General features: G+C 37.7%; 1 protein-coding gene across 3 annotated transcripts in view; it reads right to left on the reverse strand.

Annotated features, from left to right (window-relative positions):
* Positions 1 to 13,669, reverse strand: part of NOTCH2 (notch receptor 2) — a 178,549-nt gene that overhangs the window by 106,121 nt on the left and 58,759 nt on the right. The gene's annotated exons all lie outside the window — the stretch shown is intronic.

A 13,669-nucleotide genomic window follows, 5' to 3' on the forward strand; every position in this document is an offset into this window, starting at 1 on the left:
TTTATGACAATTTTCTCTAAACACCATAAAAAGTCATGGAAAGTCTCTTTTTTCATAATGAAGAGGTTGTTTAAATGGAACCTCTAAGAAGCATTTAAAAGGAACACAAAGTCTTTGATTCTAAGTATAAGTTTTGCCATTTGGCTGTCGCCCCAGATCTTTGGTTCAACCTTTTTCTCCATTTTACTTTTTGGAAGATAGAAAACTAACTAGAAGGTTGTTCCACCATTACCTCAAAAATAACACATTTAAACCAAACTCTAAATCCTCCCCGTCAAAACCAGCCCCTAGGGGACCTCTTAGGTGACGCAGTGGTTAAGAATCCGCCTGCCAATGCAGGGGACATGGGTCCAATCCCTGGTCTGGGAAGATCCCACATGCCACGGAGCAACTAAGCCTGTGCACCACAACTACTGAACCTGTGCTCTAGAGCCCGTGAGCCATAACTATTGAGCCCGTGTACCGCAACTATTGAAGCCCATGCGCCTAGAGCCTGTGCTCTGCAACAAGAGAAGCCCCTGAAATGAGGAACCCAAGTACCACAATAAAGAATAGTCCCCCTCTCGCTGCAACTAGAGAAAGCCCGTGTGCAGCAACGAAGACCCAACGCAACCAACATATAAATACATTTATAAAAAACAAACAAACAAAAATCCAGCTCCTATCACATCCTCTGATGCTCAATCACTCTGTTCTGACTCTCCCAATCACCCAGGCTAGAAGCACTAGGGTCCTGTTTCACTCCTTCGTATCTTTGCCAACCATATCCACAATGTTTCATTAGCCCTTGGTTGATCAGACGAAGTCTTTAGAGGTCACAGTTTTGAGAAAAGAAGGAGAACCAGATATTTGGGAACTAAGAACATGCCCAGATGAATTACACAGTAGCTAAAATGGCTAGAGGAGGAACAGAACTAGTAAGTAGCTACAGTGGCAGTGATGTAACTGACATCAGCCTCCTCACCTTTTCTCAGAGCTCTGAACAGTAAGCCTGGAAAAGCCAGAAGCAGCTAGAGCTCTGAGCACCTTCAAGAACAGGTGAAGCTAGAGAATGAGAGGCAGTGAGGAGAGGGCACAGCACTGAAACCAAAGTCCGGTTGAAATTCCTAGTGAGGAGTCTGCATCCCATACGGTCAGAAGGCCCATTTGGAGTCCTGGTGCTATGACCTTAGACAAGTTATTGGTTAGCCAAAAGGTTCTTTTGATTTTTTCCATAAGATGACTCTAGTAGCGCTTAGTTCTCTTTAACTTCATTCAAAACAATTTTGTTAGACTGTATTGTGACAGCTGTCATATCAGCGAGCATTTTAAAAAAAAACATAATTGGTGAACTTTTGTGTAGCCATTTTAATATTGAAGATGGAAGAAAAAAAGGAACATTTTTGGCATATTATGCTTTATTTTTTTCAAGAAAGGTAAAAACACAACAGAAATTCAAAAATAGATTTGTGCAGTGTATGGAGAAGGCGCTGTGACTGATCAAATATGTCAAAAGTGGTTTGTGAAGTTTCGTGCCAGAGATTTCTCACTGGACAGTGCTCCACGTTCAGGTAGACCAGTTGCAGTTGATAGCGATCAGATTAAGACATTAATTGAGAATAATTAACATTCTACCATGTGGGAGATAGCTGACATACTCAAAATATCCACATTGAGCACTAAAAATCATTTGCACCAGCTTGGTTACGTGAATCGCTTTCATGTTTGGTTTCCACATAAGTTAAGCAAAAAAAAAAACCTTCTCAACCGTATTTCTGCTTGCGATTCTCTACTTAAATGTAACAAAAACGTTCTGTTTTTAAAACAAATTGTGACAGGCTATGAAAAGTGGATACTGTACAATAATGTAGGATGGAAGAGACTATGGAGCAAGCGAAATGAACCACCACCACCAACCACACCAAAGGCTGGTCTTCATCCAAAGAAGGTGATGTTTGTGTATATGATGGGATTGGAAGGGAGTCCTCTATTATGAGCTCCTTCCGGAAAACCGAACGATTAATTCCAACAAGTACTGCTCCCAATTAGACCAACTGAAAGCAGCACTCAACAAAAAGCGTCCAGAATTAGTCAACAGAAAGCACATAATCTTCCATCAGAATAATGCAAGACCTCATGTTTCTTTGATGAGGCAGCAAAAACTGCTACAGCTTGGCTGGGAAGTTCTGATTCATCCGCCGTATTCACCAGACATTGCACCTTCAGATTTCCATTTACTTCGGTCTTCACAAAATTCTCTTAATGGAAAAAATTTCAATTCCCTGGAAGACTGTAAAAGGCACCTGCAACAGTTCTTTGCTCAAAAGGATAAAAAGTTTTGGGAAGATGGAATTATGAAGTTGCCTGAAAAATGGCAGGAGGTAGTAGAACAAAACAGTGAATATGTTGTTCAATAAAGTTCTTGGTGAAAATGAAAAATATATCTTTTATTTTTACTTAAAAACCGAAGGAAATTTTGGCCAACCCAATACTTCACTTCACTGTAAGCTCTCTCACATTTTCAACAGTTAATAAAGCTACCTACACCATGAAGCTGTGGTAAGAACTGAACAAAATCAAGTATGTGAAAAATTTTATAAATGTTTAAAACTTTTGCAAATGAAAAACGTTTTTTCTCTCTTTGCACTTATTGAAGAAATATATAATATTTTATTCAAATCACAGATTGATTTTTTAATAGAATAGGTTTTCTGATTACTTTTTAAGAAGCAAACATTGCCAATGTAGCACAGCTAAAATTAACCCTGAGCTATATTATTAAAAGCATTTGCAACTTATTCAAGAAATCTGTTATGGATGATGTTAAAAACTGCAACACAATTCTCATTCACAGTGACAGTCCTCTGGGCATTAATCCTGGCTAACAACTCTTGATTCTCCCATACGGGAATGGCAAACTTTTAAACCTGGGTGGGCTTTTTTGTCCAGCTTAGCTACCACCACCACCACAACACTATCATGTGGCACCTGCTCAGAGAACACAAACTCATTTAAAAATTAGCTTCATAAACATGTAATGGAAACATAAGGTTCCCAGGAAAACAAAAAATGAAACAATATGGAAGATTCTGAAGTCAAACAAAAGTATTCCTGAATTATCTGTTACTAAGGTTTAATCTACATTGTTGCTTCCTGCCAGTATACAAAAATAAGTTTCAACTAAGGTATGTTTAAGAAACCAATAAAAATAGAGGTGGAAACTACAGCTTGTGGGTCTGCTCTGACCCACTGCCTGAGAGCTAAGAATGGTTTTTACATTTTTAAATGGTTGGGGGAAAAAAATCAAAAGAATAATCATATTTTACGACATTTGAAAACTATGTAAAATTCAAATTCCAGTGTCCATACATAAAGTCTCATTGGAACACAACCATACTCATTCATGTAGGAATTGTCTATGGCTACTTTTGCATGACAATAGCACAGCTGAGTAGCTGCGATGAAACCACATGGCTCGAAAAAGTATTTATACTATCTGGTGCTTTACTGAAAAAGTTTGCCAACTCCTGAGTAACAGAGTATATGAAGCCTAATTCTACACACAGCATCCAACATGCTTATTAATAATGATCATGAAGAAGAATACCCTCATATCAGTTTCCACAAAGAATATTACACCCATTCATTCATGCAACAAACATTTACGAAGTGCCTACTAAGGGCCAGGCATTGTTCCAGTGCTAGAAAAATCCTTGAACTTGTGGAGTTTAAATTCTGGTAGGAGAAGACAAAGCAAAATTAATAAGTAAAATACACAATTGTTATGTGGAGTTAAGTGCTATGAAAAACAATAAAACAAGAAAGGGGCATAGAAAGGGAATGAACTGGGGATAATGGAGGTAGATACGCGAGGTATTTCAGTTATAGATAGGAAAAGCAGAGAAGGCCTCGCTGAAAGGCACATTTGAGTCATGACCTGAACGAGGTGAGGGACTAGCCACTTAGGTATCTAGGGAAAGCATGTTCAAGGCAGAGAGAACAGCAAATGGAAAGGCCCTTAAATAGGGAACAGTCCTGGCATGTTTGAGGAATAGCCAGGAGACCTCTGTGGCTCCACCAAAGGGATTAAGAAAAAGAGTAGCAGAAGACAGATTATGGCTATAACTGGGAGGCAGATCGTGAGGGGCCTTTAGGTCACTGCAAAGAAGGATTTAGGGTTTTACTCTAAATGAGATAACACTTAGATATGATGTACAACTGATTCATTCTCCTTAAGTCCGTGTATAGAAACACATCTTATTTTTATGGGAAACTAGACCCATTTTCCGTAGAATAATAAAGACTTTCTTATTTAAAATGTTCTAGAGGGCTAGACATCAGCCTATCCCTTTACCTTAAAATGTGTACAAGTCTCTTTTAGCTTACATTCTTCACTAAGCCTCATTTCCCTTTCCAAATTCTTCCCTCACAAACAAAATTCTATAACTGTAGCCTAATTCCACAGCTATTTTCCCGTTCTTTTCCATCTCCTTATTTGTTCCTTTGCAGTAAAACTTTCGTTCTACTTATTGCCCAGAAACTATGCCCTAAAAGCAATGACTTTCCCCTTATCAAGTTCAGAAGTCTCATCTGAGACTTCTCCATAACGAAATTCTCTCTCTTACGGAAGGCATTGCTGACCATGCCTCCATCACCTTAATTGTTTTACATCCAGCTTCTATGACTCCCTCTGTATCTCAACGCTTGGTACATTCTTAGTGTAGATTGCTGAATCCTCTTCTCCTTCTTCCCCACCAACTTATGGCCACCTGAATAAGTCTGGGCTGGACTGCTCTTTTCTCTTGTATACATTTGTTATTTTTTGTTGTTGTTCGTTTTGTTTTAAGCAACTACCTTCATATATACAGCTCCAGTTCCATATGTTCAGTTTACCAAAAGTTATCTACTTACCCTAATATATCCTGCCAATACTTGAAACTAAACATTCCAAAAGTAGGATCACATTTCCGTAAAACTTTAATTCCTCCATTTTCCTAAGGCTTTCATTCACAATCTCAAAAGTCATTTTTGGTTAATCCTTTTACATTACGTATAAATTATGACCATGTTCTGATGTCTTGTTAACTGAATTCCTACAGTACTTTTCATTCACACTCACTGTTCTCTTTCTGATAAAAATTCTGATCATCTTAAAAGCCTCAGGCCAGACATCTTGTTACTGCCTTTTCCCCCACTTCCATCCATCCTTGTAATAACAGAACCTTGGGATTCAAGACACCCTAAGGTAATTTCCACCCAAAGAGATAGTTCTTTCTGAAATATCCCTAAAAGATGATCACAGACTCTTCTTGAATAAAAGCAGTTAAGCATGGTGTCTAAGAAATAGAATTTAATAAATACTTGAAGTTATTTTGTTCCTACTATTAAAAGTACAGACACTAGAGGATGAATTGGGAGATTGGGATTGCCATATATACATTACTAATAAGAAAAAAAAATCAAATTGTACACTTTAAATATATGCAGTTTACTGTATGTCAATTGTATCTCAATAAAAGTTCTTAAAGAAAATAAATAAATAAATAAATAAATAGTACAGACACTAGAACCAGATCACCTGGAATTCAATCCCACGTACTCTGAGTGATCTTGAGCAAGTTACTAAACCTCCTTGTTGTAAAATAAATTTAATAATAGTGCCTAACTTGTAGGGTTTTAAATAATTGTAAAGCATTTAGACCAGTATCTAGCACATAGTAAATGCCATATATTTGTTAAGTAAAATAAAATTACTGGCTCACTACTTTAACAATAGAACTGTCTTCAGTGTGGGTAGATCCCATTGTCAGGAAGCTCTTTCTTTCTGATGTCTTCAAATTCTGCCTTCCTTCCTAGCTATGTATAAACCAAGAGGGATAAAACATAAGTCCATGCAAAAATTTATAAAGAATGTTCATAGCAGTATTATTTATAATAATGAAAGTAGAAACAACCCAAATGTCCATAGCTGATGAACAGATAAATAAAATGTGGTACATACCCATAAAATGAAATATTATTTGCCATAAAAACAAATGAAGATTTGATACATGCTGTGACAGATGAACCTTGAAAATATCATACTAAGTGAAAGAAGCTAGACATGAAAGGCCACATATGTATGATTTCATTTTTGTGAAATGTCAAGAATAGGCAACTCTATAGAGATAGAAAGTAGATTAGTGTTGCTTGGGGTTGGGAAGGAGGGGAACTGGAGAGGGACTACTAAAGAGTAGAGAGTTTCTTTGCAAGGTAATGAAAATGCTTTGAAATCAGATACTGACAGTTACACTTAACTGTAAATATACTAAAAACCACTGAATTGTACACTTCAAAATGGTGAATTTAACAGTATGTGAATTACTGTTGGTAGGAATGTAAATTGGTGCAGCCACTATGGAAACCAGTATGGAAGTTCCTTAAAAAACTAAAAATAGAGTTACCATATGACCCAGCATATATCAATATCTAGACAAAACTCTTTAATTTGAAAAGATACACATACCCCATGTTCACAGCAGCACTATTTACAACAGCCAAGACATGAAAGCAACCTAAATGCCCATCAACAGATGAACAGATAAAGAAGATATGATACACACACATTCGCGCATGATGGAATATTACTTAGCCATAAAAAAGGATGAAAAATGCCATTTGTAGCAACATGGATGGACCTAGAGATCATCCTACTAAGTAAAGTAAGTCAGAAAGAAAAAGACAAATACTATATGATGTCACTTATATGTAGAATCTAAAATATGATACAAATGAACTTACTGATAAAACAGAAACAGACTCACAGAATGGAAAACAAACTTATGGCTACCAAAGGCAAAAGGGAATGGGGAAAGGATAAATTATGAATATAGGATTAACATACAAACTACTATATATAAAATAGATAAACAATAAGGTCCTACTGTGTAGCACAGGGAACTATATTCAATATCTTGTAATAAACCATAATATAAAAGTATATATATACACACACATGCTGTATATATATATATAAAACACTGAATAGACATATACTTTCATATATATAAAACTGAATCATTTTGCTGTGCACCAGAAGCTCGCACAACATTGTAAATCAACTATACTTCAATAAAATTTTTAATTAAAAAATTTTTAAATAGTATGTGAGTTATATCTTATTTAAAAAAAAATTCTGCCTCCCTGTAATTTCCACCTGCTGTCTAGGCCTGTCCTCTAGAACAAAAAGGAACACTCCTTCCGCTTCTCTTACATGTGGCCCTTCAAGAATTTAAAGATAGTTACGTTAACTCTTTGCTTTCTTTTTTCCAGGATTCAATGCTTTGGACTGTTCCAGACTTGCTCACCATTTTAGTGGCTCTCCTATCCTTAACATAACAATAGTAACAATAATAACAGTGGCCAACATTCTTGAAGCACTTACTGTGTATTATGTATTTGCTAAAAATTTTATTTTTATTACTGCCTATAACAGTTATGGTACATTATGATCTCTATTCTGTATGTGAGGGCCTTGAGGCTTAGACAGATGAAGACTGCAGAGCTAGTACATATCAGAGGCAGGATTCAAATCCAGGTATGACTCCAGAGCCCACAAACTTCAAAACTGGTCTATCCCGCCCACCCCTAACCAGATGATTCTAGTTCATCAAAAATGTCGTTAAAAGGTAGGGCCCAAAATAGAAAAAACAAAAATGTAATACATAGGTTCTTACCAGTACAGCACAGAGCTGGACCATCACCTCCTGTGACCTGGACACTATTGTTTCTGTGACTGCAGCCTAAAGCTGTGTTCACTTTTTTAGAAATCACAAAATCCACAGTTAAAAAGTCCATTTTTTTTTCACATGAACTACTTTTATGCCATATTCCTCCCATCCTATACTAGTACAACATGTTTTTTGAACCCAATAATTGGACCTGTAATTTCTTTCTTTTAAATTCACCACGCTAAGCCTTTACCCCAAGTTTCCGTGATTGAGATAATTTTACACTTTATTCATATAAGCACACAATTTCAGCACTGCACCAAACCTCAGAATTCAACTGGTCTGAACCTCTATTGTACTGTTAAGGACACCAAAGCTAACTGACCTACCCCAAGTTTGTCTGTAACTCTAAAAATTTCCCCCAGTTTTGCATCATCTACAACTGTATTTCTATCTTTACCTAAATCCTTTATCAAAGCATAAAACAGCACTTAACTGAAAGTATTCTACGAAGTCTTGCCCCAAGACTGGTACCTATTCAGTCAGCTCTATCATCTTAATTACACCAGCATCCTGTCCACACCTCTCCATTAAGGGTAGCCAGAAAATTGCTCACCAAAAGAATGATCCTTCTCAAGTATAATTTCGATCATGTCATTTTTCTGCTCAGAAGCTAGCTTTAGTGCCCAGCACTTCAAATCCTTAGAATCTATGACCTACTTATCTGCCCCACTCCTGTCTTACTCCTTAGTAATCCACAACTTAAGCATTCCAAATTATCTCCACATTCATGTCTGCTGTTCCTATATAAAAATTTTCTTTCTAATCTCCAGTGAGAAATATCACATTTTCCCATCTGCTATGTCTCTAACTTATTTTCCTTTCTTCTATCCTTGCTTCAAAGATCTGCTCAAAACCTATGTCCATTATTAAGCTTTCTCCAAACCATCTCACACATCTCTGATCTAACAGTTGCATTCCATGTTATATGCTACATAATTTCTAACAATATGGCTCTCCTTCATTTAAGTCATAATTAGGTATTTCCTGTGCCTCTCTCAAACTCCCATTTGATTTTTGTTTGTTGTTTGTTTGTAGGGAAGGGCATACCTTCAGACCCTGGTGCAGGTGTCTTGAATACCATGAACACCTATGTTGTAAAATCCCCTCCCAACCTCACACTATGCTCTCCCTAGTAGAACACAGGCCAAGGCCACCATAAGAATCGTCGTGAGTTGTTAGATTATCCCTCACACACCAGGAGGCTAAGCAGAATTATGGACATGGGAAGAAAGGGGAGAAATGGGTGAGACAGCCAGAAATAAAGGACCCCTGTTTCCTAAGGCAGGAGACCTTTCAACTTTGCAAATTCCTATTCAACTGTAACATAAGTACACCATATACCCTGTTAGTCTGAGTGGGAATTAAGACTCTCCACTGAAAAGAGGAGCTTAAATAGCTCTCTTCTTGAGATAGCACAAGGTGAGTTTATCATCCAAGTTCCCTTACAAACCTATAACTCTATTAAGTCACCCCAGTATGATTTTTGGAAAATAGCTTATATCTTGAACTAAATAAAGGTGTATGTAAAAAAATTTCTAAAAAATAACCAAGAAACTCTAACAGCTACCTTTTGTTCTCAAAACTATATGAATACCCCCCTCTCTGGAGGGAATTTATCACTCATTTAAGTAGTTTTCTCAGTGACTTCCTCCTAGTCTCTTCCCTTCTCTGGCTTTGGATCTCTGAAAGAATGTAGCTCACAGAGGAGGCTGTGAGTACAGGGAAAGTTTTGGGGGGCTTTTTCCCTGTAAAATAATTTCAGAAACTAATCTGAAGACTTATCGGCTCCATACAGATATATTCATGCCTCTTCCTGAAAAAGTCTGCCATTTCTGACACGAAGAGGTCCATAGTTACTTCAAATACACACACAGGGAATGAGGTGAAGGGGAGGGATGGAGGAAAGAAAAGAGAGAGAAAAACAAGGGATTCCTCCTAATGGAACTAGAAAACATTCCAACTGAATAAATGCCCATACAGTCCCCCCTCAATAAAACAGATGAAAACCAGACCCCAGCTCTCACATGTCACCAGCAGCCTGGATGCGTTTACACGTAGCCACTTTACAGATTTCAACGAAGCTGGGATTTGAATAGCAATTCCAATCTATCTGGCCATGGCTGCAGTTCAGGATCAGTCTCCCTAGTAATACAGCACAGAAAACTTTCTTTCAAGTTTCCTAAGTGAATAGCCACTCATCTAGAGAAAAGCTTAAAACACTGTAGCAGCTTGTGTCAGCTCCAAGATGACCAAAGTCTGAGCAGGAAATAAGCCCCTTTTCCAAAGAAAAGCCAGTGTTCTCTCTCCTTTTCTCCATCGAATGTTCCATATCAGCAGGGTGAGCCCAAATGGCATCCAGGGCTTTGCTGCAGCTCTGCCTTTAGCATTTTTTAGCGAGGATTTGGTCATTAAAAAAATAAAACAACAAAGCAAAACCCCACCACATACAAGAAGAAGAAAAAGAGAGGCATGCTTTACAAAACAGCTATTTCAAAATCATGATTTTTTAAAAACTATACAGAATGTGGAACGGAGGGGAAAAAAATGTCTCATGTGGGTTGTGTCGGCCCTGCAGCTGCTCCTCATTAAAGCTCCTCTTTACTCCCTCTGGGCTGGTTTCCAGCAGAAAATTCTTTAAACAGAACTCTGCTTTCAACCCACTTTCTTCTGCTCTGGGCCTCTCGGCCCCCCAATCCGCAGTGGCAGCCTGCCCTAGCTGAGCTCTAGAGCGGGGAGCTGTCGTTAAGGTAAATGAGGTAAGGGCAGAGGGAAAAAAAATAACAAAACCCAGAAACCAAATTAAGCATTGGTCAGTAACAAAGGTCTGCAGTTTGAAAAGGCCCCAAATCAGTCTGTTCTTTCCTGTGACCATAATGCCAGCTTAGTTTCCTGCCCCCTCCCCCGGGCCCCCTTTAAAGTAGATAAAAATAATTGCTAACAGCCAAGGCTAACTGTAACCAGTTAAAGTTCCTATATAACACTTAATTCCCAAGGCTCTGGCTTACAAACTCCTGGATGCCCCAGAACCTACAGAATCAACTCTAAACTCTAAGGTTGGCATTCAAGGCCCAACCTACTAGTCCAACTTTCACTGTCCCCCTCCTCTCATGACCTCCAGTTTGACATCTCATTCGACTGTCAAATTTTTAATTCTATAACTCTGTGTAAAGGTAACCAACTGGGTTATGCTAATTACTGGGTTATGCTAATTACTGACTGTTTTAAAAAAAAAAAAAACAGTACATGAGGACTTCTTGTTAACTTCCTGGTAAAGGGGGAAAAGGGAAGAGCTCTCTGATGTTCACTTCTTCTTGCCATTCCCACTTCCATTCTCACCTCCCCTCCCCTAAAAAAGAAAGAAAAAAAATTAAAAAAGGAAATACTATAGCTTACTCAGCAAGAAGGAAAAACAAAAAGAACTAAAAAAAGTATTCATCTATAGAGTTAGAGGGCCCAGTGCTGGGCTGTTTGTGGTAAAACACACTTTCTAGGGCTTTGCTGGTTTGATGTAAAGGAAATGAAGACAAATATACAATCAATTTCTCTCTCTCTCTCTCTCTCTCTCTCTCACACACACACACACACTTTTTTTTTTTTTACCACAACTAATAAACAAAGACTACCAAATACTGCAGGACAGCCCATTTTTCTACTATGTAAATTCAGCTTCCTGAACTGAACATTTCTGCTTTTCTTGTAGAAGTATTTCAGAAAATGTTAATCTTGGTTCCCACATTAGGCTGAATGCTTCCAAATTAAAAGTTTCCCACAGGAAAAGAATTTCACGGGGAATTGTGAGGCTGGGAATTATCTTCTGAAACTCCACCTCGCTTGGTTTCCATGTATTCAGGTTTTTCAACACCCACCCCCCCCCCCAATCTCAATAAACCAATAAACACACACTGATTTTAATAAATCCAAACCAAAAAGAAGCTGCTGTGGTATATGCTTTAAAACTGTTAATTCATAGCATTGTTCATCTTCATCAGAGACTATGAAATCAGTAACCACGGCAATGGGAAACCATGCTTTATTTACAGAGGAATTTGCAAACACCCTTATCTTGCAGTTTATAGTCTGGGCTCATTTATCAGAACTCAAAAGCTGAACTGAGTGCCTAGCCTCTTCAATCATCACTTGAAACATTGGGCAAGGGCACACAAACAGTGTTGAAAGAGTTTTGTTGCTGCTATAACAGAAGGCGGTCTTTCCTCTGTCTTCTAGCACACAATCGGTACCTTACCATATTTCACTGCACTGGACCCTGATAAAACATCTACTCGTGATTAAAACATGGCAAACAAACTCTAAACACGCGAGTTTACAAGCAGCACCCTGCACAGTAATAGGCAAAAAGGAATGAGTTAAGCCAGTTGTTCCCAAGCTATGCACTGTATAGTTACTGCAAAGAGTCTGCAAATGCTTACAAAACACTCTCTAAACTACTAAATAATGTCCTGTCTATATTAAATGGACTGTAAATGCTGTTACAAGTATTAAAATTTAGAGGTATTATGAAGTGTTATTGAATTTTGAGTAGATTTTGACATTATGCATTGTATTCAAACAGGAGACTGTGAAGTGGCTTCATCTCAAGATCATCTCCCCTTTATGCCTTACACTCTCCCCAGACTCAGCTTCTTTAGCTCCTAGAACATGTTACAGTGTGTCTCCAGACCTTCGCCCACGCTGTTCACTCAGCCCAAAACACTTTTCCCCACCCTGGTCTTAAGCCCTAAAATTCCTTTAAGCTTCAGCTCAAATTTTATTTCCCTTGAGAAACAGGCTTGATGCCCTCTGCTGTATATTCCCACAACCTTAACATATATCACTCATGTATATATCATATATATTATGATTATTTGTCTCCCACAACAGACTAAGAATTATTTATTACCATACTCCCCGTGCCTAGTACAGTAACTGGCGTATAGAAGCCATTCAAGCGCTCACAGTCTTAACAGAAGCCAAAAGGCAAAACGCAAGAGTCCATGGAATCTTTACACCTTCAAAAGGCTTTAAATATACTCAAAGTTTGGGAACCACTAGGTTGAGCTATTTACCCAAAGGATTATCAATACTAATTAAGATTCCTGATATACAGAGGACTTCTTAACCTTCATTTACCCCGAAATCATTCAAAGTGGGCAAGCCAAACCTATATGGAGCAGATTTGTTAAATCACATTTCCCCTCAAAATATGAAGTTAACACACACACACACACACACACACACACAGTCTGCATTTTTCTCTTGTACTTTTATTAATCTCTGACAAAACACTGACTACATGAAACACCAGGATCCTGAGTGACAGAACATCCTGCAAAGTGGCCTCAGCAGCATAAACTGCTAGACTCTTTAGAGACTGAGCAGTAAAAGTTAAACAAAACTTAAGAGAAAAAAATTGAATGTTGGTGCTTGCTTTCTGTTCTCCAGCATGAGCAGATGACCACCTGTAAAATTCTGAAGTCTAAAAAATATTTGAAGGCAGAAAGTTCCAAAAGCTTTTGGTTTGGTCTGAAAGGATTCCTGGTTCAAAAATAATTGTACTAATAATAATAATAATAATAATAATAATAATAATAATAATCAAATCATATCAAACCAAACCTGAATATGAGAGTAGGCTGGTGAAAAACCTACATTTCTTCAAAGTTTAAGAGGATAAAAGATATTTGTTTGTAGATTCTGAATACATCATTCTCCCAAAAACAAGTAATAAACACAGGTACAGGTATGCAAAGTCATTCAATGAATAACTAGAAAATACAATTTCAAAATGCCCTGAAAAACTGCAAAATCCCATTTAAATGGCCTTAATGAGAACCACAGATAATAAAAACAGTCAACATCATGGGAAAAATAAATAACAGTGCCTTGAACAGTATTTCAATATAAAAACCACTACTTCCCAT

Source organism: Hippopotamus amphibius, chromosome 1 (assembly GCF_030028045.1).
Source record: "Hippopotamus amphibius kiboko isolate mHipAmp2 chromosome 1, mHipAmp2.hap2, whole genome shotgun sequence".
In the NCBI taxonomy this organism is placed as follows: Eukaryota; Metazoa; Chordata; class Mammalia; order Artiodactyla; family Hippopotamidae; genus Hippopotamus; species Hippopotamus amphibius.